This window comes from Hippocampus zosterae, chromosome 3 (genome assembly GCF_025434085.1).
Source record: "Hippocampus zosterae strain Florida chromosome 3, ASM2543408v3, whole genome shotgun sequence".
NCBI classification, from domain to species: domain Eukaryota; kingdom Metazoa; phylum Chordata; class Actinopteri; order Syngnathiformes; family Syngnathidae; genus Hippocampus; species Hippocampus zosterae.
Genome location: NC_067453.1, coordinates 4,597,898 through 4,624,912, shown reverse-complemented (window position 1 = coordinate 4,624,912; position 27,015 = coordinate 4,597,898). Strand labels below are relative to the sequence as shown.

Below are 27,015 nucleotides of genomic sequence, written 5' to 3'. Positions count from 1 at the left end.
CCTTGCTCCAAGAGCCTGTAATAGTCCCGAAGCCGGGGCTCTGTCAAGGTGTACTTGCCCTGGTTCAACAGAGTCCGAAGACTATGGTGAGTAAGAATTGTCACAGGATAGCCCATGGTGATAGCCGAGGCTTTGTCATACATCAAATAGACTCCAACCATTGCTCTATAGCATGGCGGCAGGCCCATCTCCACCTCGGAGTAGGATGTCGAATAATAGGCCACAGGTTGGGGTCCAGACCCCGTACCTGTAGGCTGACAAAGAATTGCACATGCAAACCTACCCCCCGCCGAGATTGACGTGAATAACACAAAATTTTTCGAGTAATCTGGTAAAGCCAATGCCGGAGCCTCTTGCAATCTTGCTTTGATTGTTTCAAACGCCACATGGCCATCCTGTGTCCAATCCAGCGTGGCGTGGAGATCATTATTGCCTGTGTCTTTGATCATAACTCTTAACGGCCCTACCAATTTGGCGTATTCTTCGACCCAGGAGGCCGAATATCCCGCAATTCCCAGAAAGGTTAACATTTGCCGAACAGTTCTGGGTTTTGGAGCCGTTCGTATCGCCTCCAAATGGCCATCTGAGATACGTCTCTGTCCATACGATATTTTCTGGCCCAAATAGTCAACCTGTTTTTGACAGTATTGTAATTTCTTTTGTGACACTTTATGACCATTTTCTGCCAAAATTTGCAACAGTTTGATCGAGTCTTTGTGGCACGTCTCGACATCCGATGCACAGACAATAATGTCGTCCACATATTGAATAACAGTGCTCTGCACCTGTCTTTCGAGCCCTTCGAGATCATCCTTTAACACTTTGTTAAACACATGAGGGCTATGTTTGTAACCCATAGGAAGTCTCTGATATTGATAAAACTGTCCTTTGAATGTGAACCCGAACAGTCCTTGTGATTCGCTACTGAGTGGGACACTGAAAAAGGCGCCACAAAGGTCCACCACTGAGAAGCATTCCGCGTCCGGCGGAATCTGTGCCAGCAGGGTGTGCGGATCTGGCACATCGGCTACATTGTCAATCACCACTTCGTTCACGGCTCGAAGGTCATGTACTAGCCGGTGGGTGTTGTCAGGCTTTTTCAAGGGCAGTATTGGCGTATTACTAAGAGGGGTCTGCGTCACTCTCAACACATTTGCCACGAGCAATCCTTCGATCTGTGTTTCAATCCCCCGCACTGCTTCCTCTTTCAGGGGGTACTGTGTCTTCCATGGAGGTCTGCAGCCTGGCCGAAGATCCACTGTTACCGGTTGTGCCGATTTTACAAGTCCAATGTCCGTACTGTGGCGAGACCACAGGTAGTCGGGTACCTGTCGGAGCATGTCCTCTTTGAGTTGATCTGTCGTCATACTGAGGATGGAGTCGTGTGACAGCTGTACCGTTTGGGGCTGTCCATGTCCATGCGCTGAAACCATGATCTTCATGAACCGTTTATCAACACTCACCCACAGAGCATTGTTTCCTGCCAGCGGGGAAAACTTGAGTGTTTCCGCCTCCGCCATCATTTCTCCTACATGTTGCTGCTCCCAGTCTTCTGCTATCAACAAAGTCACATGTGGGATGCTATTTTTGACTTTAAATTCCTTGTCAATGAATCCGTTTCTCTGGATTTTCATGGCCACTCCCTGTGGTCCCAGGATAATGCAAGTGCCGTTCAATTGCACTTCTTGCGGTTGCTGACGCAACCACTCTTCTGCCTGTGCCTGCGTTAGGTCTTTGTGATATTGTAGCGTGCAGTGGAATGGGTACTCTGGGGTCCTTGCTCCTGGTCTATTGGAGCGGATAAACTTTTCGCACTTCTTGTAAGGTTCCAATAGGTTGTCGCTGACATCTCCCACCCAAATTACAGTGGGCGTTGACTTCCCGGACCTTAACTGCATCATCACCTCGTGGCACGTTTTGTTTTGTATTTCAACCTCACATCCATCGGGAGAACACTTTATGGTACAGGTCAATCCACACAGGGTATCTCTGCCGAGGAGGGCAATGGGTGTACGGTTTGACACCAGGACTGGAATTTTTATTGTGTGGTCTTGCCAGCAGAGCTTTACTGGTCTTGTGGAAGGGATCAGCTGTTTAATACCCTCGAACCCTATTGTCCGCACAAAATGACCGGACATGGGGAGATGTGTAGCGTCTTCGGGCCGGATACAAGTGAAAGCCGCTCCGCTGTCAACCATAGCTGTCAAAGGCTGATCGTTTACTTTCACTGTTATTGTTGGCTCCTGTTCCGGACCTGACACTACCAGCTGACATCCCCCCTTAGGGCACTCTGGGCACCCCTAAAATCCAGGCTCCGGGTCCCCAAAGGGGTTTACCGGGCCCTGAGGCCTTTGGCCTCGTGGTTTGGTTCCCCCTCTGAAGCCACCTCCAGAGGAATTGTTATAGGGCCTATCACACTGGCGAGATATGTGGCCTGGTCGACCGCAATTATAGCACGCATTAGGTCTCTGTTGTAGGCCCCCCGGGAGATTAGGCCTTCCTGCCCGTCCTTTGTCTCCACGGGCCGTGGCTCCCCAGAGATGGGCCGGTCTGTTTCCCCATTGAGGGGCTGGGCTGAAGGGCACCGCCATGGCTGCTTGCGGAGTTAGGCCATGCGGGGACGTGGGCTGTAGAATGATTTGTTGCGGTGGAGCTTGCACCACGACTGTCTGCTTCTTTTCCTTTTTATTGTCCACGAGCTGCACTTGGTTCAGCCTCCTCACCACTTCTTGGTCCTGCTCCTTTTGAGCCATCTCCTTCTTGCGGAACCAATCAACTTGATGAGCGATGTGATCAGTGTAGACATTAGTCGTCATGCTTCCCAGTCCCACCACTTCGGCCAGTTTGCTCCTCACTTGCACGGGCAGGCCCTTTTGGATCTTATCCCGCAAGATAGATTTTTCCATTTGGGTTGTATCCGGATCATTTCCTGTGATGTGTCTCCAAGTCTGATATGCTCTTGCCACGTATGAGCGTGCGTTCTCTGTCAGTCCCAGGGGTTCGAGCACAATATTATCAGGGTTTACATTGGTCGGGTACGCTGCCTTCAGTGCTCCCCACATCTGGCCTCGGACTGCTGCAAACAGGTCAGAGTCATTTGCTGATGTTGTAGCAAAGCGATGTAACCCTGCTTTTCCCAAAATGTCTTTCATGGTATGGACTCCTACCACGTTAGCCAGAAGCCTCTTAATGTCTCCTACCGCGAACTGGGTTCCCACCATGCACTCCTCCAATTTGGATATCCAAGGGTGTGCTCCGTCTTGAATGGTGGGCAGCTTCTCAAGGATGGCTGACATGTCAGAATTCTGCCATGGTTTGTATTCCAGCTGTTGTCCTCTCACCAAAACTGGTAGGATCGTATTTGCCCGCCTTGATCTTTGCTCCTGGCTCAAAAGGGACGCTGGTATTTTGGACGCTTCTTTCTTCAGCTTGCGTTCAGCGACCTCCAACCTTTGCAATTGTTCCTCCAGCTCCTCTTGCTCCTTTGGTTCCACACTCCAGTCCAATTCCTCCAGGCATTGCTTTTTCCTGTTCTTAATGCTCATTAAGGCGGTTCTTCTCCAATCCTCCATGGCCGTGGGGGTGGAGCATGAGGTAGGCGTAGGATCCTTGTCTCCCCCGTCATCATCACTACTGTCGCTTCCACTGTCGGTACTACTAAAATATGTTCTTGTTCTAATCTTTTTTTTCCCGGAGTGCGTCCTTTTTCCTCCGCTTTTTTCAAAATGCTTTTGATTGTGGGGTCATAGCCCCCCGCTGCTCCTTCAGCATCACTCTGGCTGTCATACTGCAGCTCCTTTCTAGTGTAGTCAAAAGTGCCATGCTTTGCAAATCGTGTTTTATTTCTTTTGCGGGCAGGGCTAGGGTGCATGATGATGGTGGTCTTTGCTCTTCCTGTTTCGACAATGTCCTTATCCTCCGTCTCCAGCTGATAACTTCCTTCCTGGTTGATTATCGGAAGTTGTGGATATACATTTCCACGGTCTTCACTCACATCATACGGTGGGGGATTCTTAACAGGGGACACATGTGAAAAAGGCATGTTTGCTTTTTCCATTAGGTTCTTAGCTTCTTCCATATTTTTCTGCACTTCAGCTTTAATTTTCTCTTTTCTCTGTTGGAACTCTCGGTTCAATTTGAGTCCCTCTTTGTCAAATATTTTTAACAATCCCAATTCCCATTCTCTTTTTTCCTTCCTCTTTTCTCCTCTTTTTCCTTTTTTATGTCCTGCCTTGTATGCTGATACTAGTACACGTATTGTCTCAACTACTTCCCTGTTAAAAGTCTCTTCCACCGGCCAAGGCCTCTCGATGTCAGGCCATCTTTTATTCAATTTTTTGGATATTTCTTTAACCCCCTTAATGAGCGGGTAGTTTCTCCGCACTACCTCGATGGGGGGTGGTCACCATTGGACTAGCATAGTTCCTTTCCCCCATTTTTTTTTGTTTTTTTTTGATTGCAGATAACGATATCAATTAAACAATGCACATACGATTTTGCCAACCTCAGATGGACCCCTTAAGACCGGCTGTCTCAATTGATATTCGATCCGGTGTATTCCGTCCGCGCTATTTCTGTACCCGCACTCAACTTATGTTGGAGATGACACCTTGTTTGAAAAACAATTGTTCACAAGTTTATGATGATCAGTCTGTAGTCAGTCTGCTATGCAATCCCTGTTCTCAGGTTTTTTATGTAAACAGAAAATCAGAAGTATTGAGGAGAGCCCCAGAGAGCAATATCAATAATTGGTGTTTAATTTTATCATTCTGTCTTTAATTTAAATTAACAAGTCGGGCTTTTCTGCAACTCCAATTTCTCATTGCTCCCAGAGGGTCTAGGGGGCGCCAGCTGACCCTCGTATTATTTATGAGGGGCCACACTCTTTCTTGAGATGCATACATGCACATCTATATTAGTGTCGTTAGGTAGCATTCCCGTGCTTCTTGTTTCTTGTTAGACAGCTGTGGCACATTAATTCTCCTGGGTTTCAGTTACCTCAGGACCTCCACAGTTGGTCATGCATTCTTTTGCTCCTTCAGCATGCCGTCCCCCATCATCCTGTCACATTTTACCTCGCTACCAGCAAGGTAGGCCCCAAAGTGGGCACAACTCCGGCCCCACGCCCCGCCCCTACGTCACCCACACGGGGAGTGCCTAGCCTTGAAACACGGTGGGCAGGTACAGGTTGGCCACTCCCTGTCCCGCCCCCGAAGCCAGATTCCCCTCCCCGAGCGGGCACCGCAGGCGGGCACGCGCCCCAGAGCACCGAGAAGCACACTATCCTATCCATTCCATTCGTTTCTTCTACAAGCACGCTCACTCACTCGCACTCAAGAGCACACACACACTTACTCACGATCGCGCACACGCGCACACACGCACGCTCACCTACACACACCCATGGGTACACTCACACACACACACACACACACATACACACACACATACACACCCACACACACACGCATACACACACACATACACACCCACACACAGACACACACACACACAGACAGGGATCCCACACGTCTCTGCACGCACAGACACTCACAAACAAAGAAGACAGAGCAGGATTCGAATCCATTCCACGTTTTACTGTTTGCCAACTGCGGCTATGCAGTTTGGTGTTTAACAGTGCAGATATGCACTGACAAATACGCACGTCTTACTTAACTTTCGTTTCGTTTCGTTTCTAATAGCGCTTTATATTTTCCCCTTTATTTTCTGCAGAATTTAACTTAAGTGTGCACACAAAATACTTTTTCCCAAGGTATACCAATCCTTGTATTCCAGAGGCCTCATTGCCACGTTTTCCCTTTTTCACACAGGGATTTTCTCTACACACACAATGCCGTCCAACACCTATTTCCCAAACGCGGTCTGTACAGGCTCAAATTTATCAAACTTTGACAGATGTGTATGCTATTATGACACGTCCCCATAGAGGAATCGAACCGCAAGCAGATCGTATCAGCTCAATCAATATTCAAAAACCGCCAGTCCTTCGTTTTACCTGGGGGCCTCTTACACCAGCATTTAAATTGACAAGCCTTATAACTCACATACACCTCTAATTCGTTCGGTGCCCAAACGACGTGGCTTCGCGCGCATCATTCCCTTCGGCCCACAGGTCCGTGGCTGGCCGGATATTTCCTTCATCCACTCTCACACTTCACGGTACGGATGCCAAGGTTGCGCTCGTTCCTATTAGCCAAACGCGGTCGGCGCAACCTCCCTTTTGCGCTGGACTTTGGCAGAGACTAGGCTCCCACCGGACATCTCGGCTATAGCCCCTGGCCCGTGTGGATTCACCCGTATCTTGTCGCAGCATAGTTCAATCGTACCCGTGTTTCCGCCACAATCACACAGCTAAAATTTCGATCCTCCGCGGGACCACTGAAACGACTAATTTCCACGTCCACGTTTTATGGGACTTCCTACTATTTTCTTCTCGTGACAGCCGACCAGCGTTGTTCTCGACAACCTGTGCTGTTTCACATTCGCCCTCCCTGGAGCGTTTATTTCTTCTCGTTTATCATTCTCACCAGACATGTCATGCATACAATTCCCAAAACGTTTTGTTACTGTTTCCCTTTTTATTTATTGTTTTTTATTTATTTTTCCTGTTTATTTATTGTTTTTTATTTATTTTTCCTGTTTTTATTTTACTTTTCTTTCGCTGTCTCTATTTGGGGCCACTCCCCCTTCAAAAGTCGCATTATGACGGCTTTTGACTAGGAGAGACAACTTTCCCTGGAGGCTACGCTTTGAGCCCGGTTATGATTCTGTCATGGGTGCATGAATATGAAGAGACCCTTTGAATGCGAATGCTTTTGGACAATTCATTCGGAACACACGAATTATGTTATGATCGTGTATGTCAAACCTTTTCAAATGAGAAAATAAGACTGAATTGGGGTCCATGTCAGCACTTTGTATACAGCGGTGTGTGTGTGTGTCTTTTTTAAGTGCTCTATAAATAATTCAGTTGAGTAGTCGAATGTAAAGACGGTATTTATTGGATATCTGAAAATACCCAAAAGAAGCGGCCAATCGAAACTGGCGTCCACACACAATTTTGTGATGTGTCAAATATGAATTGAATCCTGGACATAACATTTATGCGTTCTGTCCGTAGCCTCCCAAGGTCAGAGCGCCGCCGGGGTCTTCCTGTTTATCGAAGGCGGAGCTTACACCTTCAACTTTACCGCCGCGTCTGCCGCCTGCCACTCGCGTCATGCCAACGTGGCCACCCTCGCCAACGTGGAGGAGGCGCTGCGCCACGGGCTGGAGACGTGCAAGTGTGTGTCTGTTTTTAGAGCAGTTCCTTTTTTTTTTGCTTTTAGAATTGCATGAGGTAAAGAATACTTATGGATACACCACGTTGACTCACGCGGCATATTAATGGCTTTAATGTTCACTTTAGAGGTATGACCTTATGAGATGAATAAAATAACCAAAAACATGATTTTCTTCTGCATAAAATTGCCCAGGGGGCATGGTGGTCGACTGATTAGCGCGTCGGCCTCACATTGCAGAAGTACAGGGTTCGATTCCAGCTACGGCCTTCCTGTGTGGAGTTTGCACGTTCTCTCCGTGCCTGCGGGGATTTTTTTTCGGGTACTCTAGTTTCCTCCCACATGGCAGGTGAATGGAACACTCTAAATCAGGGGTGCTCAAACTTTTTGAATCGAAGATCTACTTTTCGATCAACTAACCTCCCGGGATCTACCCTTACCGGCGCGCGCACGCACGCACGCACGCACGCACGCACACGCACTCACACACGCACACGCACACACACACACACACAAACACACACACACACACACACACACACACACACAGTAGGGCGGCATGGTGGTCGACTATAGCACGTTGTCGTCACACTGCAGGGGTCATGGTTTCGATTCCGGCCCATAGCCTTCCCGTGTGGAGTTCTCCCCAGGGCTGAGTAGGTTTTACTCTGGTTCACTCCCAGATTCCAAAAACATGCCGGATAGGTAACTGAAGAGATCACTCTAAATTGTCCCTCGGTGCCACTGTGACCGCGACTTGTTTTTAGCCTACGTGTGTCCTGCGATTGGCTGGCAACCTGTTGAGGGTGTTCGCCACCTCCTGCCCGAAGACAGCTGGGATTGGTTCCAATGAGACCGCGACCCTTGTGAAAATAAGCGGATCAGATCATGGATGGATGGATGGATGTTTAAACATTGCTGCTCCTGTATTGTTTTTCCCTCTACCCCCCCCCCCCTCCCCCCTCTGCTACTGGTGTGCTGAGGCACCCTGCCGGTTGCTCAAACTCGTCATAACCGGCTGGGACCAACGTGACTGGAGACAGACTGATGGCTCTTGTCATTCCAAGGCATTGGCAAAGTTTAAAACTTGATGAATTAATAATCAGGAATAATCATCCAGAATAATATATTTGGACCGAGGCTGTAAAGTCTGTCGAGACGAGAAGCAAACAAGAGACGTGAATGCATAAAAAAAACCCACATTTGCGTGAACTGATCATCTCACCTTGAATACAACCTGTGACGACAGTTGTGTGTTTACGATCAAACTCGGCTCCAAACATGGGCTATGAGTGTGGAATTTCAATTTCAGGGTTCCATCGAGATACGTATGGATGTACGATCGATTACTTCAGTTTGTTCGTAATCGATAGTGGTGCTCCACTCTCTCAATGAACAACAGCTTCCCACAATATGAGCAACAAATAGCAATAAGACTGCACTACCTGTATCGCAGATGTCAGTGTAAAAGGAGCTCTTGTATAATTTCATTTGAACCTGGCACTGGCCAAAAATGGCGTCCATGGGAGAGCTCCCAGGAGAAAACCACTGCTGTCCAAAAAGAACACCAAGGCTCATCTCACTTTTGCCAAAAGACATTTTGATGATCCTCAAGAGTTTGGGGGAAAAAGATTCTGTGGACTGATGAGTAGAAAATGGAACTTTATAGAAGATGCTCGTTACGTTTGGGGTAAGAACATTATGCCAACAGTGAAGCATGGTGGTGGCGGTGTGATGGTCTGTGGCCGCTTTGCTCCTTCAGGACCAGGACAACTTGCCGTGACTGATGGGACAATGAATTCTGCTGTCTGCTCGAAAATCCTGTAGGAGATTGTCCGGCAATCAATTTGTGCCCTCTAACTCAAGCGCTCTTGGATCACGCAGCAGGACAATGATCCGAAACACACCAGCAAGTCTACCTCTGAATGACTCAAAAAACCCAAAACAAAATTTAGGCTTTGGTTCGGTCAAGTCAAAGCCTGGATTTGAATCTAACTTAGATCCTATGCTGTGACCTTAAACTGGCAGGTCATGCTCGAAAACCCTTCAATCTGGCGGGGTTGAAGCAATTCTGCAAAGAAGAATAAGCCAAAATTCCTGCACAGCAATCATCACAAATGCTTGATTTCAGTTATTGCTGCCAAGGTTGGCACAACCTTGGCACAACCAATACTGAACCCAGTATTAGGTTCTGGGGGCAATTACTTTTTCACAGAGGGTCAGAAAGGTGTTGTTTTTTTTTTTTTTTGGTGCCTTAATAAACTGACTTGTCATTTGAAAACCGCGTTTTGTATTTCATTGGGTTGTCTCTGTGTGATATTAAAATCGGTTTGTTGAACTGTAACTCGTGTGTGATAAATATTCCAAGAACGCGCTCAGGAGGCATCCGAATCAGATGCCCAAGCCACCTCATCTGGCTCCTCTCGATGTGGAGGAGAAGCGGCTCGACTCTGAGCCCCTCCCGGATGACCGAGCTTCTCACCTTATCTCTAAGGGAGAGCCTGGACACCCTGCGGAGAAAACTAATTTCGGCCGCTTGTAACCGGGATCTCGTTCTTTCGGTCACGACCCATAGCTCGTGACCATTGATGAGGGTTGGAACGTAGATCGACCGGTAAATTGAGAGCTACGCGCCCTTTGGCTCAGCTCCTTCTTAACCACGACAGACCGATACAACGTCCGCATCACAGCAGACGCTGAACCGATCCGCCCGTCGATCTAGTGACCGAACAGCCCGTATCAGGGGGTTCGGTACCCCATACCCACGAAGCACCCCCCACAGAACTCCCCGAGGGACACGGTCAAACGCCTTCTCCAAGTCCACGAATTCCCACATACCCTCGAGGACCCTGCTAAGGGTGTAGAGCTGGTCCACTGTTCCACGGCCAGGACGAAAACAACACTGCTCCTCTTCAATCTGAGGCTCGACTTCCTGACGGACCCTCCTCTCCAGCATCCCTGAATAGACCTTACCAGGGAGGCTGAGGAGTGTGATCCCTCTGTAGTTGGAACACACCCTCCGGTCCCCCTATTTAAAAAGAGGGACTACCACCCCGGTCTGCCAATCCAGAGGCACTCTCCCTGTTGACCACCCGATGTTGCAGAGGCGTGTCAACCAGGACAGCCCCACAACATCCAGAGCCTTGAGCAACTCTGGGCGGATCTCATCCACCCCTGGGGCCTTGCCACCGAGGAGCTTTTTAACCACATCGGTGACTTCAACCACAGACATAGGAGAGCCCACCTCAGGGTCCCCAGGCTCTGCTTTCTCCAAGGAAGGCGTGCTGGTGTCCACCAGCGAGTACGGGGATTGCCGCCACGACAGGCACCAACCACCTTACGGCCACAACTCAGATTGGCCGCCTCAACAATAGAGGCACGGAACATGGTCCACTCGGGCTCAATGTCCCCCGCCTCCCCCGGAACATGGGAAAAGCTCTGTCGGAGGTGGGAGTTGAAACTCCTTCTGACAGGGGAGTCCGCCAGACGCTCCCAACAAACCCTCACAATACGTTTGGGTCTGCCAGGACGGACCGGCATCTTCCCCCACCATCGGAGCCTACTCACCACCAAGTGGTGATTGACAGCTCCGCCCCTCTCTTCACCCGAGTGTCCAGAACATGCGCCCGCAAATCCGATGATACAACTAAGTGCACATATGGACACCCTTATGTTTGAACAAGATGCTCGTTATGGACAATCCGTGGCGACCACAGAAGTCCAATAACAAAACACCACTCGAGTTCTGATCGGGAGGGGGGGGGCCGTTCCTCCCAATCACGCCCCTCCAGGTCTCACTGTCATTGCCCACGTGAGCATTGAAGTCCCCCAGCAGAACAAGGGAGTCCCCAGCAGGAGTACTCTCCAGCACACCCTCCAAGGACTCCAAAAAGGGTGGGTATGCTGAGCTGCTGTTTGGTGCATATGCACAAACAACAGTCAGGACCCGTCCACCCACCCGAAGGCGGAGGGAGGCAACCCTCTTGTCTACCAGTGTGAACCCCAATGTACAGGCACTGAACCGAGGGGCAATGAGTATGCCCACACCTGCTCTGCGCCTCTCACCGTGAGCAACTCAGAGTGGAAGAGAGTCCAACCCCTCTCGAGAGAACTGGTACCAGAACCCAGAACCCAGGCTGTGTGTGAAGTCCGACTATATCCAGTCGGAAATTCTCTGCCTCACACACCAGCTCGGGCTCCTTCCCTGCCAGAGAGGTGACATTCCATGTCCCAAGAGCTAGCTTCTGCAGCCGAGGAGCGGACCTCCAGGGTCCCCGCCTTTGGCTGCCGCCCAGCTCACATTGCACCCGACCCCTTTGGCCCCTCTCATGGGTGGTGAGCCCATGGGAAGGGGGACCCACGTTGCCTCTTCGGGCTGTGCCACCAGGCGCTTGCCAACGAGCCCCACCTGCAGGCCTGGCTCCAGAGGTGGGCCCCAGTGACCCGCGTCCGGGCAAGGGAAACCTTGGTCCATATATTTTTCTCATCATAAGGGGTCTTTGAGCCGTGCTTTGTCTGGCCCCTCACCTAGAACCTGTTTGCCATGGGTGACCCTGCCAGGGCCATAAAGCCCCAGACAACTTAGCTCCTAAGATCACTGGGACACACAAACCCCTCCACCACGGTAAGGTGACGACTCACGGAGGTGTTCTTGCATTGTGTTACTGAAAAATTATTCTCACGTTGAATATAGCCGGCTTTGGGTGCTGGCCATGCATACATAAGAAAGTACTATCCTGTTGGGCCAATGGCTTCTGAGCACACAAAAGGGGTGTTCACACGACAACATTTGCTCCGGGGCTGCCCCCGTAGAGCGTTCACACGTGCAAAGTTACACCAGTGTGGCGCCTGAAAACAGCTTCAACCGGAGCAAATTTCACCCTGCTCAAGGAGGTGGTTTAAAAATTTGCTCCGGAGTAAATGCTCGTTTGCGGGGCAGCACCGATGTAAAATGCTACGCGTGAACGCTACAGGGGTAGACTCGCTACGCATGAGAAGAGTTGATGACATACGGCTTTCGTGCTCTGTTGGACTGCCGTCATCTTTCCTTTTGGAGGAGACCGAACTGTCTCTGAGATGTTTGTGTAGTTTGTTCCTCTGTTGTGCGTTCACAAAACAGAATTTATTTTGTGATTTCTTCACTTGATTTTCTGTTTGGCGCATTATGTTTGCTTTTCTCTTTGTTTTCTATCGGACTGCACGGCCGATGAAATGGCGACGCTACTCAAGCTAAGCGAGCCGCAGCAGTAGATAGTCCGCTGCTCTCTGCTGAGCGTGCTTCAGCGCGAACATGTACGCAAGCAATTCTTTTGATTTCAACCAACCAACGCCGATGCAACCGACGTTACACACGACAACAGCTAAGCTAGGATAACTGATACGACACTCGAAGTCGGACGGACACGTTTTTCTGCCAATCTGAGCGTTTCCTTTTTTGTCCAAATACATTTTTTACGACAACAACAGTCTTGTCCACGGCGTCTTTTATTTGTTCCACTGGGGTTTAGCAAGTGTCTTTCTAAAAAGACGAAAATCTCTTTACTGTTCCTAGTGTTAGTGCCTCAACATGGCTACGCTTGTGAAAGCAAACAGGAGGACTTTCATCTCTGAACCCATTATTAGATTCTGGGGGCAATTACATTTTCACAGTGGGTCAGAAAGTTTTTTTTTTGGGGGGGGTTGTTTTTGTGCCTTAATAATTTAAATTGTCATTTGAAAACCAAATTTAGTATTGCCTTGGGATGCCTCTGTTTGATATTAAAATCGGTTTGTTGAACTGTAACTCGTGTGTGATAAATATTCCAAGAACGCAGTCAACAGGACGGGGGCAAATATTTTCACACGGCACTGTATAAAAGAATAAATTTGACTAAAGTGATCATCAATTGGAAGAAGCTTCAACTGACAAGTCGACAACAGTCTGCTGTGGTGAACACGACAATGAAGTGGTTGATCTTGGCTTTCTGCGTCGCCGTGCTGGTCATAGCTGGTGAGTGTCATTTTCCTTTCAGTCAGTCGACTTCACAAGAAACAATTTAACTATCACAAACTGCAATTTCACAAGAATACATCAGCAATTTTATAAAGGGAGGGGGGGGGGTTATATTGCATGAGACCAACCATGACAAGCCGTAATTATACAACAAAGGGATCATAAACTATGCAAAAACTGTGACGAATCATAATTCCACAAGAACACCTTTTCCTCCCATAATAACTTCAGCATGAGTAGCAACTACCAGACCACAAGTCTGATTGTTTCAAAATAAATGTAATTATTAAATTCTTGTCCCTGTTGTGGTAGAGAGTCTCGTGTTTGGGTGTAGAGGAAAGTTTCTAAAACACTGGCGAGGCTGGCCATGACTGAAGACAAGCTCAATGGATGGAGCCAGGGAAGACATGAGTCAAGTCAAGAGCACTTGAAAACAACCACCGCTGTCTACAAAATTCTGCACACGCAGCAGAATATAATTTGGACAGCAACGAACAATAAAAAACAAATCAATTGCGCTCAAACGCTCCACAAAATTTGCTCGGGTGTAAGATATATCGCAACAATATACGTCGGTGCGGCACCGATGCAAATGTATGCTGTGTGAACTCCCCTTATGATACGTTCTGAAATTCAGGAAATTACTTTTCCCGTTGAGACAACCCCTTCAGAAATACGTCCATGTTATTTTGAGGCGGCACCGTGGCCGACCGGTTAGCGCGCCGGCCTCACGGTGAAGAGGGACAGGGTTCGACTCCGGCTTTGGCCTCCCTGTGTGGAGTTTGCATGTTCTCCACACGCTAGCAAGAGGAAGACCCAAGACGAGCTCGATGGATGGAGCCAGAGAAGACATGAGTCGAGTCAAATCAACTGTAGTCATCGAGCACTTCCAAACAACCACCACAATTCAGACCGCAACGAACAATAAAACAAATGAGTCCCGAAGACAGTAGAAAGCACAAAAATAGTCAAACGAGGGCAGTCGGTGTTCGAGAGGACGAGCGCAAGACTAACTGAATGAAATAGATGACGCACTGCGGCCACGGTGAATGGGACAAGCCAAAAGGAGAAAAAAAAATCATTTCAAGTTCTCAAACACTCCCAACTCTACCCCTCAGGTGAAGCTGTGAAATGCCAATCCTGTATACCATGGTTGATGCCATATTGTATTCCTCAAACGGTCGAGTGCGCCCCCGGCCAAGTCTGCGGTATATCCCAATGTGAGTACCTGTACATTGTTTCATCGTCTTTGGCCAGCCTTGTGCACAAAGAAGGGAAAAGCCAGATTTTTTCGGTTTTTGCCTCCAGCGCGGAGTTGGCACACTGACCAAATTGTGTTCATTGATTGGTGAAAAAAATAATATGAAGGTTTGAATAGTTCAGCAAGATTGTCACTCCGACCTGGCAATGAGCAGTGCTGCCGTATCTGACCCCATCCTGTCCAATTCCACTTATGAGAAACAACTGCACCCGTGCGCGATTCATGAGTGACATCCAATAAGTTCGCCTCCAGCAGAGGATGTCATCCAATCCACAAACCACCAACTTCACCGTGATTCATCGCAGAAACAAAAGACTGACATGGTCCCATGTTGTCCTTTCTCTGTCTTTCCAGGGGATGGGTGCACATCGCCGTGACAGTGACAGCGGACAAGCCCTCAACTTCAAGTGCTCCAGAATGGACCACAGCGACCATCCTTTTATAAAAGTATAAAAAAAAAAAAAAAAAAGTATCCCTGTAGTTTAGTTGGAAAGCATTAAAAAATGTCATAAAAAAATGGAGTTTTTTTTTTCTTGCATTCTGTGTGATTGTGAAATTCTTGTGTTGAAAGTAACCCGCTTTGGGTGCTTGCCATGGATACCCTGGACAAAACAAACAAACAAAAACCCTACTATCCTGTTGGGCCAATGGCTCAAGTGGCTTCTGAGCACGCAAAACCACAACAAAACAACATTTTTAATCATGGGGGCAGCACTCAATGCAGTCGACTGTACCGTGTGTGAATGTGGCGCGTGGACACAACAAACACGCATACCATACCACCAGCTTCAACACCGTCCTCCTGGTGCCTCGCGCTCAGCAAAGCTTCTTTCAAAGTGTTCATCTCCATTTGGGGAATGACAGAAACATTTCTGTATTCGTGTTGTTTTGGTTTTTTTGAACACCTGTTTGGAATACTCCACAGGTGAAGAGGTTCATTGGAAACGGGTGAGTGTCATGACTGGGGATAAAAGCAACATCAGTGAAGGCTCGAGTTTCACAAGCAAGCATGGGATGGGATTCACCGCTTTGTGAAGAGTTTTAGAATGTTTCTCAACAGAAACCGCAAGAAATTTAGGGATCTTACTGGACCCTTGTTAGGATAAAGAGAATCCAAAAAATGGATGGAATTAGATCACAGTATTGCGCAATCAATGAGTTGTGCATCATGTAAAAAACACAAGATTAAAAATGATGGTCATTTCACTTTTAAGTGCACCCTCATCGTTGTTTGCCCTCTTTAGCTCATGTTCCGTCTTAGAAGAGGTTTTTGGCTGCCGTTTTGGCAAGAACTGATCCAAGTACGTTTACATTTGTCGGCTTTTAACATTCCTTCGAAAATGTCTAAGGCAAACATCGGCAGAGTGAGCGATCGCCCGACTGCTGAACATTTTTTCTGGGTGATTCACATTTACGTAAAATGATCGGAACGACTCACGGCCCAAGGGGCGAATGACGAGTACTCTGCACAGACACATCTCTATTTATCGAAACACATAGACACATACGGTAGATCTCCCTCTGAGCCAATGGGATACCAGGAAGACGCTCGGTAATAGCCAATGGCAGAGCAGCTACAAGTATGTTGCGTTCATGAAACTCGTAGCTGCGAGGAGCAGACCCGACTGTATTTTTACCTTTCTTGACATTTCTTTTGTAACAAAAGGCAATATTTTCCTCTTGAGGCGTTTTGTAACTTGACAATTTCATATGAAGAGACGTTGGTAAGTAGAGGTACCGCTGTACTGGGGAATAACTAACAGTCTGCGCAGAACCCCCGAAGTCCCAGGACTAAAATCCCCTCACTGAACCGCGAGTGTTTACGTACTGTATGTTGCAAATGTTGGCTTTTCGTCAGTGTTCCGAGAAGGCTGTGTGGTATATGGTTTTTGCTGCTTCCCTGGTCTTCAAAAAACACTCTGTGATCGGTGGCTGTTTCCCGACGAATGAGCACTTCAGGGACCACGGCTGATTGGGAAAAGATTTTATTCTACCAATGTCAGAGTGAAGTCTTTCCAAAAAGTTGAGTGGCCCAAGGCATGGATGTAAAAAAGCCCCCCTACCCCTGTCAGGCCTGTATCTTTTATACCTGGCAAGGAGCTGATGTCATGGCTTTGTGCACCAGCTGCGGTTTTCAATCTACTAGTTTACTTCAGTCCTAAAAAGGAGATCTTGACCAGCGCTGTTGGTGATGGACGACAACAGCCACTTTACCTTATTATAGGATTGCACACATTGCTGAAACTGAATTCTCCCTGACCAGCAAATATAGAATAGAATCGTGTCACTGACGCCAGGTGGACATTCAAAGGCCACCTACAGGAATAGAGAGGGAATTCCAAATTACACTTCATTCCCCCCTTCCGGGACAAAGTAGTAGTCCCGGAAACGGTCTAACAAAAGATAACATCGGTAAAGGTCCAAACATCTTTCCCCAATCAAATTTTATATATGCTCACGTCTACAATTTGGCCCAAAATCTGCAGCCTAAATCACGCTCAAGGCATGCTACTTAAGGTTATTTTAACTAGGAAAGCTCAAACTATTTAGTTAGCCAATTGCTCCCTGACAACAATCTGAGGCCTCTCAGGAACCACAAGCAAAGAAAATTGAAGTCCGCATAATTCAAACGACGATACCACCCCCCTTAGGTAATACCCTTACAACGGTGACAAATTGCGAAGTAATGAATTTGGTGTGGCCCGTTAGAAGCCCCAAAAAGCTGCCGGCCCCTCCTCAAGAAAAAAAACCTCGCCAGTCTAATGACAAGGAAAAAGAGGAAGGCCCTTTCTACCATCCCCAGTGGTTCCCTTCACCTGGTGTCAACCAGGTGTAAGGAGCCCTGGCACATTACAATCCACAAAACAGTACGAGCTCACCAAACAGTGTGAAAATGGAATGACATGTCCCCCTATCACCAAACAGTGAAATTGTACCGTCACATGATCAGCCGGCCAGCAGGTAACAAAATGAGGTAAAAATATTGGAATAAACAATGAGGTATATAGTAATGAGGTATCAAAACATGCTATCAAAACAAGAACCCCGAAATGTCGCCCCCCTTCTTCATGTGTAAGTGCGTGCCGAGGCAGAGTCCATTCCCCGAATCTTCAGCGATAGAACGTGCTGGGTATCACTGCCCAGGGCCTGCTGTCCATACAAAGTCCTTATGTCCAGGTCACTGTCCATAGAGTCCCTTGCACGGCCCCGGTCAGCATCCAGAGGTTCTGGAACGAATAAGAACTCCTGCCAGTATCGCGTGATGACAATGGCAGTCAACGCAAAACACATGCAACTTTGACACAATAACGATGGTAAACTGGTCGCGGGCCGGGCAACAACATACGGTGGATCACATTCCAGTGGAATCATGCAACACATCACACAAAAAGGAAAATAAAAACCCAAGGAAGTGGCGCTACGCCGATGTTCCCACTCCTTCATCCTTTAGGACCGACTGACCCATGTTCAACTGCTGTTCACATGGAACCCTTCTCCACTTCGGCTTTGATCGTTACAAACTCAGGTCCCTGCGCTTGCACGACCGCATAGCCTGCGCATAAATTTTCTCCGACTCGATAACAAGAGCCGTCTGTCCACAGTTCGAGATCCGCTTCCCTCAGGGGGATAGCTTGCAAATCGGACCGCAGTCTAGAGTATTTTCTGACTCATGCAAACAATCGTGGGGGTCCTCACCCTCTGAAGTTGGCAAAAACTCAGCTGGGTTTACAGTAGTACACCTTGCTAGAGTGACATCCCCTTGCTCCAAGAGCCTGTAATAGTCCCGAAGCCGGGGCTCTGTCAAGGTGTACTTGCCATGGTTCAACAGAGTCCGAAGACTATGGTGAGTAAGAATTGTCACAGGATAGCCCATGGTGATAGCCGAGGCTTTGTCATACATCAAATAGACTCCAACCATTGCTCTATAGCATGGCGGCAGGCCCATCTCCACCTCGGAGTAGGATGTCGAATAATAGGCCACAGGTTGGGGTCCAAACCCCGTACCTGTAGGCTGACAAAGAATTGCACATGCAAACCTACCCCCCGCCGAGATTGACGTGAATAACACAAAATTTTTCGAGTAATCTGGTAAAGCCAATGCCGGAGCCTCTTGCAATCTTGCTTTGATTGTTTCAAACGCCACATGGCCATCCTGTGTCCAATCCAGCGTGGCGTGGAGATCATTATTGCCTGTGTCTTTGATCATAGCTCTTAACGGCCCTACCAATTTGGCGTATTCTTCGACCCAGGAGGCCGAATATCCCGCAATTCCCAGAAAGGTTAACATTTGGCGAACAGTTCTGGGTTTTGGAGCCGTTCGTATCGCCTCCAAATGGCCATCTGAGATACGTCTCTGTCCATACGATATTTTCTGGCCCAAATAGTCAACCTGTTTTTGACAGTATTGTAATTTCTTTTGTGACACTTTATGACCATTTTCTGCCAAAATTTGCAACAGTTTGATCGAGTCTTTGTGGCACGTCTCGACATCCGATGCACAGACAATAATGTCGTCCACATATTGAATAACAGTGCTCTGCACCTGTCTTTCGAGCCCTTCGAGATCATCCTTTAACACTTTGTTAAACACATGAGGGCTATGTTTGTAACCCATAGGAAGTCTCTGATATTGATAAAACTGTCCTTTGAATGTGAACCCGAACAGTCCTTGTGATTCGCTACTGAGTGGGACACTGAAAAAGGCGCCACAAAGGTCCACCACTGAGAAGCATTCCGCGTCCGGCGGAATCTCTGCCAGCAGGGTGTGCGGATCTGGCACATCGGCTACATTGTCAATCACCACTTCGTTCACGGCTCGAAGGTCATGTACTAGCCGGTGGGTGTTGTCAGGCTTTTTCAAGGGCAGTATTGGCGTATTACTAAGAGGGGTCTGCGTCACTCTCAACACATTTGCCACGAGCAATCCTTCGATCTGTGTTTCAATCCCCCGCACTGCTTCCTCTTTCAGGGGGTACTGTGTCTTCCATGGAGGTCTGCAGCCTGGCCGAAGATCCACTGTTACCGGTTGTGCCGATTTTACAAGTCCAATGTCCGTACTGTGGCGAGACCACAGGTAGTCGGGTACCTGTCGGAGCATGTCCTCTTTGAGTTGATCTGTCGTCATACTGAGGATGGAGTCGTGTGACAGCTGTACCGTTTGGGGCTGTCCATGTCCATGCGCTGAAACCATGATCTTCATGAACCGTTTATCAACACTCACCCACAGAGCATTGTTTCCTGCCAGCGGGGAAAACTTGAGTGTTTCCGCCTCCGCCATCATTTCTCCTACATGTTGCTGCTCCCAGTCTTCTGCTATCAACAAAGTCACATGTGGGATGCTATTTTTGACTTTAAATTCCTTGTCGATGAATCCGTTTCTCTGGATTTTCATGGCCACTCCCTGTGGTCCCAGGATAATGCAAGTGCCGTTCAATTGCACTTCTTGCGGTTGCTGACGCAACCACTCTTCTGCCTGTGCCTGCGTTAGGTCTTTGTGATATTGTAGCGTGCAGTGGAATGGGTACTCTGGGGTCCTTGCTCCTGGTCTATTGGAGCGGATAAACTTTTCCCACTTCTTGTAAGGTTCCAATAGGTTGTCGCTGACATCTCCCACCCAAATTACAGTGGGCGTTGACTTCCCGGACCTTAACTGCATCATCACCTCGTGGCACGTTTTGTTTTGTATTTCAACCTCACATCCATCGGGAGAACACTTTATGGTACAGGTCAATCCACACAGGGTATCTCTGCCGAGGAGGGCAATGGGTGTACGGTTTGACACCAGGACTGGAATTTTTATTGTGTGGTCTTGCCAGCAGAGCTTTACTGGTCTTGTGGAAGGGATCAGCTGTTTAATACCCTCGAACCCTATTGTCCGCACAAAATGACCGGACATGGGGAGATGTGTAGCGTCTTCGGGCCGGATACAAGTGAAAGCCGCTCCGCTGTCAACCATAGCTGTCAAAGGCTGATCATTTACTTTCACTGTTATTGTTGGCTCCTGTTCCGGACCTGACACTACCAGCTGACATCCCCCCTTAGGGCACTCTGGGCACCCCTAAAATCCAGGCTCCGGGTCCCCAAAGGGGTTTACCGGGCCCTGAGGCCTTTGGCCTCGTGGTTTGGTTCCCCCTCTGAAGCCACCTCCAGAGGAATTGTTATAGGGCCTATCACACTGGCGAGATATGTGGCCTGGTCGACCGCAATTATAGCACGCATTAGGTCTCTGTTGTAGGCCCCCCGGGAGATTAGGCCTTCCTGCCCGTCCTTTGTCTCCACGGGCCGTGGCTCCCCAGAGATGGGCCGGTCTGTTTCCCCATTGAGGGGCTGGGCTGAAGGGCACCGCCATGGCTGCTTGCGGAGTTAGGCCATGCGGGGACGTGGGCTGTAGAATGATTTGTTGCGGTGGAGCTTGCACCACGACTGTCTGCTTCTTTTCCTTTTTATTGTCCACGAGCTGCACTTGGTTCAGCCTCCTCACCACTTCTTGGTCCTGCTCCTTTTGAGCCATCTCCTTCTTGCGGAACCAATCAACTTGATGAGCGATGTGATCAGTGTAGACATTAGTCGTCATGCTTCCCAGTCCCACCACTTCGGCCAGTTTGCTCCTCACTTGCACGGGCAGGCCCTTTTGGATCTTATCCCGCAAGATAGATTTTTCCATTTGGGTTGTATCCGGATCATTTCCTGTGATGTGTCTCCAAGTCTGATATGCTCTTGCCACGTATGAGCGTGCGTTCTCTGTCAGTCCCAGGGTTTCGAGCACAATATTATCAGGGTTTACATTGGTCGGGTACGCTGCCTTCAGTGCTCCCCACATCTGGCCTCGGACTGCTGCAAACAGGTCAGAGTCATTTGCTGATGTTGTAGCAAAGCGATGTAACCCTGCTTTTCCCAAAATGTCTTTCATGGTATGGACTCCTACCACGTTAGCCAGAAGCCTCTTAATGTCTCCTACCGCGAACTGGGTTCCCACCATGCACTCCTCCAATTTGGATATCCAAGGGTGTGCTCCGTCTTGAATGGTGGGCAGCTTCTCAAGGATGGCTGACATGTCAGAATTCTGCCATGGTTTGTATTCCAGCTGTTGTCCTCGCACCAAAACTGGTAGGATCGTATTTGCCCGCCTTGATCTTTGCTCCTGGCTCAAAAGGGACGCTGGTATTTTGGACGCTTCTTTCTTCAGCTTGCGTTCAGCGACCTCCAACCTTTGCAATTGTTCCTCCAGCTCCTCTTGCTCCTTTGGTTCCACACTCCAGTCCAATTCCTCCAGGCATTGCTTTTTCCTGTTCTTAATGCTCATTAAGGCGGTTCTTCTCCAATCCTCCATGGCCGTGGGGGTGGAGCATGAGGTAGGCGTAGGATCCTTGTCTCCCCCGTCATCATCACTACTGTCGCTTCCACTGTCGGTACTACTAAAATATGTTCTTGTTCTAATCTTTTTTTTCCCGGAGTGCGTCCTTTTTCCTCCGCTTTTTTCAAAATGCTTTTGATTGTGGGGTCATAGCCCCCCGCTGCTCCTTCAGCATCACTCTGGCTGTCATACTGCAGCTCCTTTCTAGTGTAGTCAAAAGTGCCATGCTTTGCAAATCGTGTTTTATTTCTTTTGCGGGCAGGGCTAGGGTGCATGATGATGGTGGTCTTTGCTCTTCCTGTTTCGACAATGTCCTTATCCTCCGTCTCCAGCTGATAACTTCCTTCCTGGTTGATTATCGGAAGTTGTGGATATACATTTCCACGGTCTTCACTCACATCATACGGTGGGGGATTCTTAACAGGGGACACATGTGAAAAAGGCATGTTTGCTTTTTCCATTAGGTTCTTAGCTTCTTCCATATTTTTCTGCACTTCAGCTTTAATTTTCTCTTTTCTCTGTTGGAACTCTCGGTTCAATTTGAGTCCCTCTTTGTCAAATATTTTTAACAATCCCAATTCCCATTCTCTCTTTTCCTTCCTCTTTTCTCCTCTTTTTCCTTTTTTATGTCCTGCCTTGTATGCTGATACTAGTACACGTATTGTCTCAACTACTTCCCTGTTAAAAGTCTCTTCCACCGGCCAAGGCCTCTCGATGTCAGGCCATCTTTTATTCAATTTTTTGGATATTTCTTTAACCCCCTTAATGAGCGGGTAGTTTCTCCGCACTACCTCGATGGGGGGTGGTCACCATTGGACTAGCATAGTTCCTTTCCCCCATTTTTTTTTGTTTTTTTTTTATTGCAGATAACGATATCAATTAAACAATGCACATACGATTTTGCCAACCTCAGATGGACCCCTTAAGACCGGCTGTCTCAATTGATATTCGATCCGGTGTATTCCGTCCGCGCTATTTCTGTACCCGCACTCAACTTTTGTTGGAGATGACACCTTGTTTGAAAAACAATTGTTCACAAGTTTATGATGATCAGTCTGTAGTCAGTCTGCTATGCAATCCCTGTTCTCAGGTTTTTTATGTAAACAGAAAATCAGAAGTATTGAGGAGAGCCCCAGAGAGCAATATCAATAATTGGTGTTTAATTTTATCATTCTGTCTTTAATTTAAATTAACAAGTCGGGCTTTTCTGCAACTCCAATTTCTCATTGCTCCCAGAGGGTCTAGGGGGCGCCAGCTGACCCTCGTATTATTTATGAGGGGCCAAACTCTTTCTTGAGATGCATACATGCACATCTATATTAGTGTCGTTAGGTAGCATTCCCGTGCTTCTTGTTTCTTGTTAGACAGCTGTGGCACATTAATTCTCCTGGGTTTCAGTTACCTCAGGACCTCCACAGTTGGTCATGCATTCTTTTGCTCCTTCAGCATGCCGTCCCCCATCATCCTGTCACATTTTACCTCGCTACCAGCAAGGTAGGCCCCAAAGTGGGCACAACTCCGGCCCCACGCCCCGCCCCTACGTCACCCACACGGGGAGTGCCTAGCCTTGAAACACGGTGGGCAGGTACAGGTTGGCCACTCCCTGTCCCGCCCCCGAAGCCAGATTCCCCTCCCCGAGCGGGCACCGCAGGCGGGCACGCGCCCCAGAGCACCGAGAAGCACACTATCCTATCCATTCCATTCGTTTCTTCTACAAGCACGCTCACTCACTCGCACTCAAGAGCACACACACACTTACTCACGATCGCGCACACGCGCACACACGCACGCTCACCTACACACACCCATGGGTACACTCACACACACACACACACACACACACACACACACACACACACACACACACACACACATTCCTGTACGACTATATTTGTGAGGTCCGGGTAACTCCAGATAGGGAGTGAGGACCACCCTTTCTGATAGGTTTAGAGAGGAACTAGTCTTAGATTTGTACACTAGATGTCACCCCAACTACTTTCCCCACTTCAACTTCTTTAAAAAACAGAGCAATAAAAAGTAGACTTGAAACTGAAATCATAGCAGGAGTGAGGACTCTGAATGGGCACATTCAAAGTCCTCACTCCTGTTGTGACTTTGGTTAAAATATCTTATCTTTTTTGGTTTTGTTGCAGTTAAGCATACAAATCAACTTTTGGTATGGCCTTCAGAGTTTTTCCTCTCTTATTAACCTGCAATTACACGGCAGACATTTTGTATTTTAATTTTAAAAAGTGTGAGTAGTCTGTTTTATGAATAATTTGATAGTTTCAACTTAAGAAAGCAGAGTTCCTCATTTATACATTATATATCAATCACAACTTGAACCGATTGATTGCTGTACAATTACTACTACAATAAAAGTGACCCATGCTTTGGCCAATTAATTTACGGAACTAAATCAAATATATTGTAAAACTTTATAAGTACATGTCAACATTAAATCTCACCTCAAGTAGAACATTTTTAACAACACTGCTCAGGAAGAATAGAAAAGAATTGAAAAAAAAAATACTCCAGCAAGAAAATTTAAATTTAAAAATGAAGAACTCGAGAAGCAGATCTTTTCTTGAAGTTCTTTACGTCTTTACAGGTTTTTTGAGCCAAGGCCTGCGGCTCTTTCATTTTGCAGTCAGTGCATTGTTCTTGCTTGACACCCTTTTATAAGTCTCCCCAGGTGTTTTTCCACAGCAGCCTTTTCTTCTTCATTCCATGGTCTCCTCAAATTTGCTCTGGGAGACCCTAAATATGATGACAATTGCAATTTAATGATACTCACAAAGACCACCTTGTGATAGCTTTACAATGTGGATTTTATACGTAAAAAAAATAAAAGTACTTGTCTTTTTCTCCAATTTAGATTTTGCCTGCTCTTTGGGTGTAATGTTTTTTCCATCCATCCATCATCTACCGCTTATCCGGGGCCGGGTTGTGGGGGCAACAGCTTTAGCAGGGAAGCCCAGACTTCCCTCTCCCTAGCTACTTCTTCCAGCTCTCCCCGGGGGATCCCGAGTCGTTCCCAGGCAAGCTGGGTGACATACAGTAGTCTCTCCAGCGTGTCCTGGGTCTCCTCCCGGTGGGACATGACCGGTACACCTCACCGGGGAGGCGCTCAGGAGGCATCCGAATCAGATGCCCAAGCCACCTCATCTGGCTCCTCTCGATGTGGAGGAGAAGCGGCTCGACTCTGAGCCCCTCCCGGATGACTGAGCTTCTCACCTTATCTCTAAGGGAGAGCCCGGACACCCTGCGGAGAAAACTCATTTCAGCCGCTTGTATCCGGGATCTCGTTCTTTCGGTCACGACCCATAGCTCGTGACCATAGGTGAGGGTTGGGACGTAGATCGACCGGTAAATTGAGAGCTTCGCCCTTTGGCTCAGCTCCTTCTTCACCACGACAGACAGATACAATGTCCGCATCACAGCAGACGCTGCACCGATCCGCCTGTCGATCTCCGCTCCCTCCTACCCCCACTCGTGAACAAGACCCCCAAGATACTTGAACTCCTCCACTTGGGGTAAGATCTCCTCCCCGACCCGGAGGGGGCACTCCACCCTTTTCCGACCGAGGACCATGGTTTCAGATTTGGAGGTGCTGATTTCCATCCCAACCGCTTCACACTCGGCTGCGAAACGCTCCAGTGAGAGTTGGAGAGCCCCGTTTGAAGGAGCCAACAGCACCACATCATCTGCAAAAAGCAGGGATGTAATACTGAGGCCCCCAAAACTGACCCCCTCAACGCTTCGGCTGCGCCTAGAAATTCTGTCCATAAAGGTTATGAACAGAATCGGCGACAAAGGGCAGCCTTGGCGGAGTCCTACCCCCACTGGAAACGATTCCGACTTACTGCCGGCAATGCGAACCAAACTCTGACATCGGTGGTATAGTGACCGAACAGCCCGTATCAGGGGGTTCGGTACCCCATACCCACGAAGCACCCCCCACAGAACTCCCCGAGGGACACAGTCAAACGCCTTCTCCAAGTCCACAAAACACATGTAGACTGGTTGGGCGAATTCCCACATACCCTCAAGGACCCTGCTAAGGGTGTAGAGCTGGTCCACTGTTCCACGGCCGGGACGAAAACCACACTGCTCCTCCTCAATTGGAGGCTCGACTTCCTGACGGACCCTCCTCTCCAGCACCCCTGAATAGACCTTACCAGGGAGGCTGAGGAGTGTGATCCCTCTGTAGTTGGAACACACCCTCCGGTCCCCCTTTTTAAAAAGAGGGACTACCACCCCGGTCTGCCAATCCAGAGGCACTCTCCCTGTTGACCACGCGATGTTGCAGAGGCGTGTCAACCAGGACAGCCCCACAACATCCAGAGCCTTGAGGAACTCCGGGCGGATCTCATCCACCCCTGGGGCCTTGCCACCGAGGAGCTTTTTAACCACATCGGTGACTTCAACCACAGAGATAGGAGAGCCCACATCAGAGTCTCCAGGCTCTGCTTCCTCCAAGGAAGGCGTGTTGGTGGAGTTGAGGAGGTCTTCGAAGTACTCTGCCCACCGGTTCACAACGTCCCGAGTCGAAGTCAGCAGCGCCCCATCCCCACTGTACACAGTGTTAGTGGTGCACTGCTTCCCCCTCCTGAGACGTCGGATGGTGGACCAGAATTTCCTCGAAGCCGTCCGGAAGTCCGCTTCCATGGCCTCACCGAACTCTTCCCACGCTCGGGTTTTTGCCTCGGCGACCACCGAAGCCGCGGTCCGCTTGGCCAGTCGATACCCGTCAGCTGCCTCTTGGGTCCCACAGGCCATAAAGGCTCGATAGGACTCCTTCAGCTTGACGGCATCCCTTACTGCTGGTGTCCACCAGCGAGTACGGGGATTGCCGCCACGACAGGCACCAACCACCTTACGGCCACAACTCAGATTGGTCGCCTAAACAATAGAGGCACGGAACATGGTCCACTCGGACTCAATGTCCCCCGTCTTCCCCGGAACATGGGAAAAGCTCTGTCGGAGGTGGGGGTTGAAACTCCTTCTGACAGGGGATTCCGCCAGACGCTCCCAACAAACCCTCACTATACGTTTGGGTCTGCCAGGACGGACCGGCATCTTCCCCCACCATCGGAGCCTACTC

At 48.6% G+C, this 27,015-nt stretch overlaps 1 protein-coding gene and 1 long non-coding RNA gene across 3 annotated transcripts in view; one reads left to right on the top strand and one right to left on the bottom strand.

Annotated features, from left to right (window-relative positions):
• The window catches only part of LOC127597768 (uncharacterized), a 38,706-nt gene extending 23,640 nt beyond the window's left edge, over window positions 1–15,066 (top strand). The window contains exon 3 of one of the 2 annotated variants that reach the window (XR_007961729.1): window positions 14,909–15,066. This is a non-coding gene — a long non-coding RNA (uncharacterized LOC127597768). The remainder of the gene's footprint in view (window positions 1–14,908) is intronic. The other variant, XR_007961730.1, reaches the window with a different exon arrangement.
• adat1 (adenosine deaminase tRNA specific 1) overlaps window positions 1–27,015 on the bottom strand; it is a 144,892-nt gene that overhangs the window by 83,593 nt on the left and 34,284 nt on the right. The gene's annotated exons all lie outside the window — the stretch shown is intronic.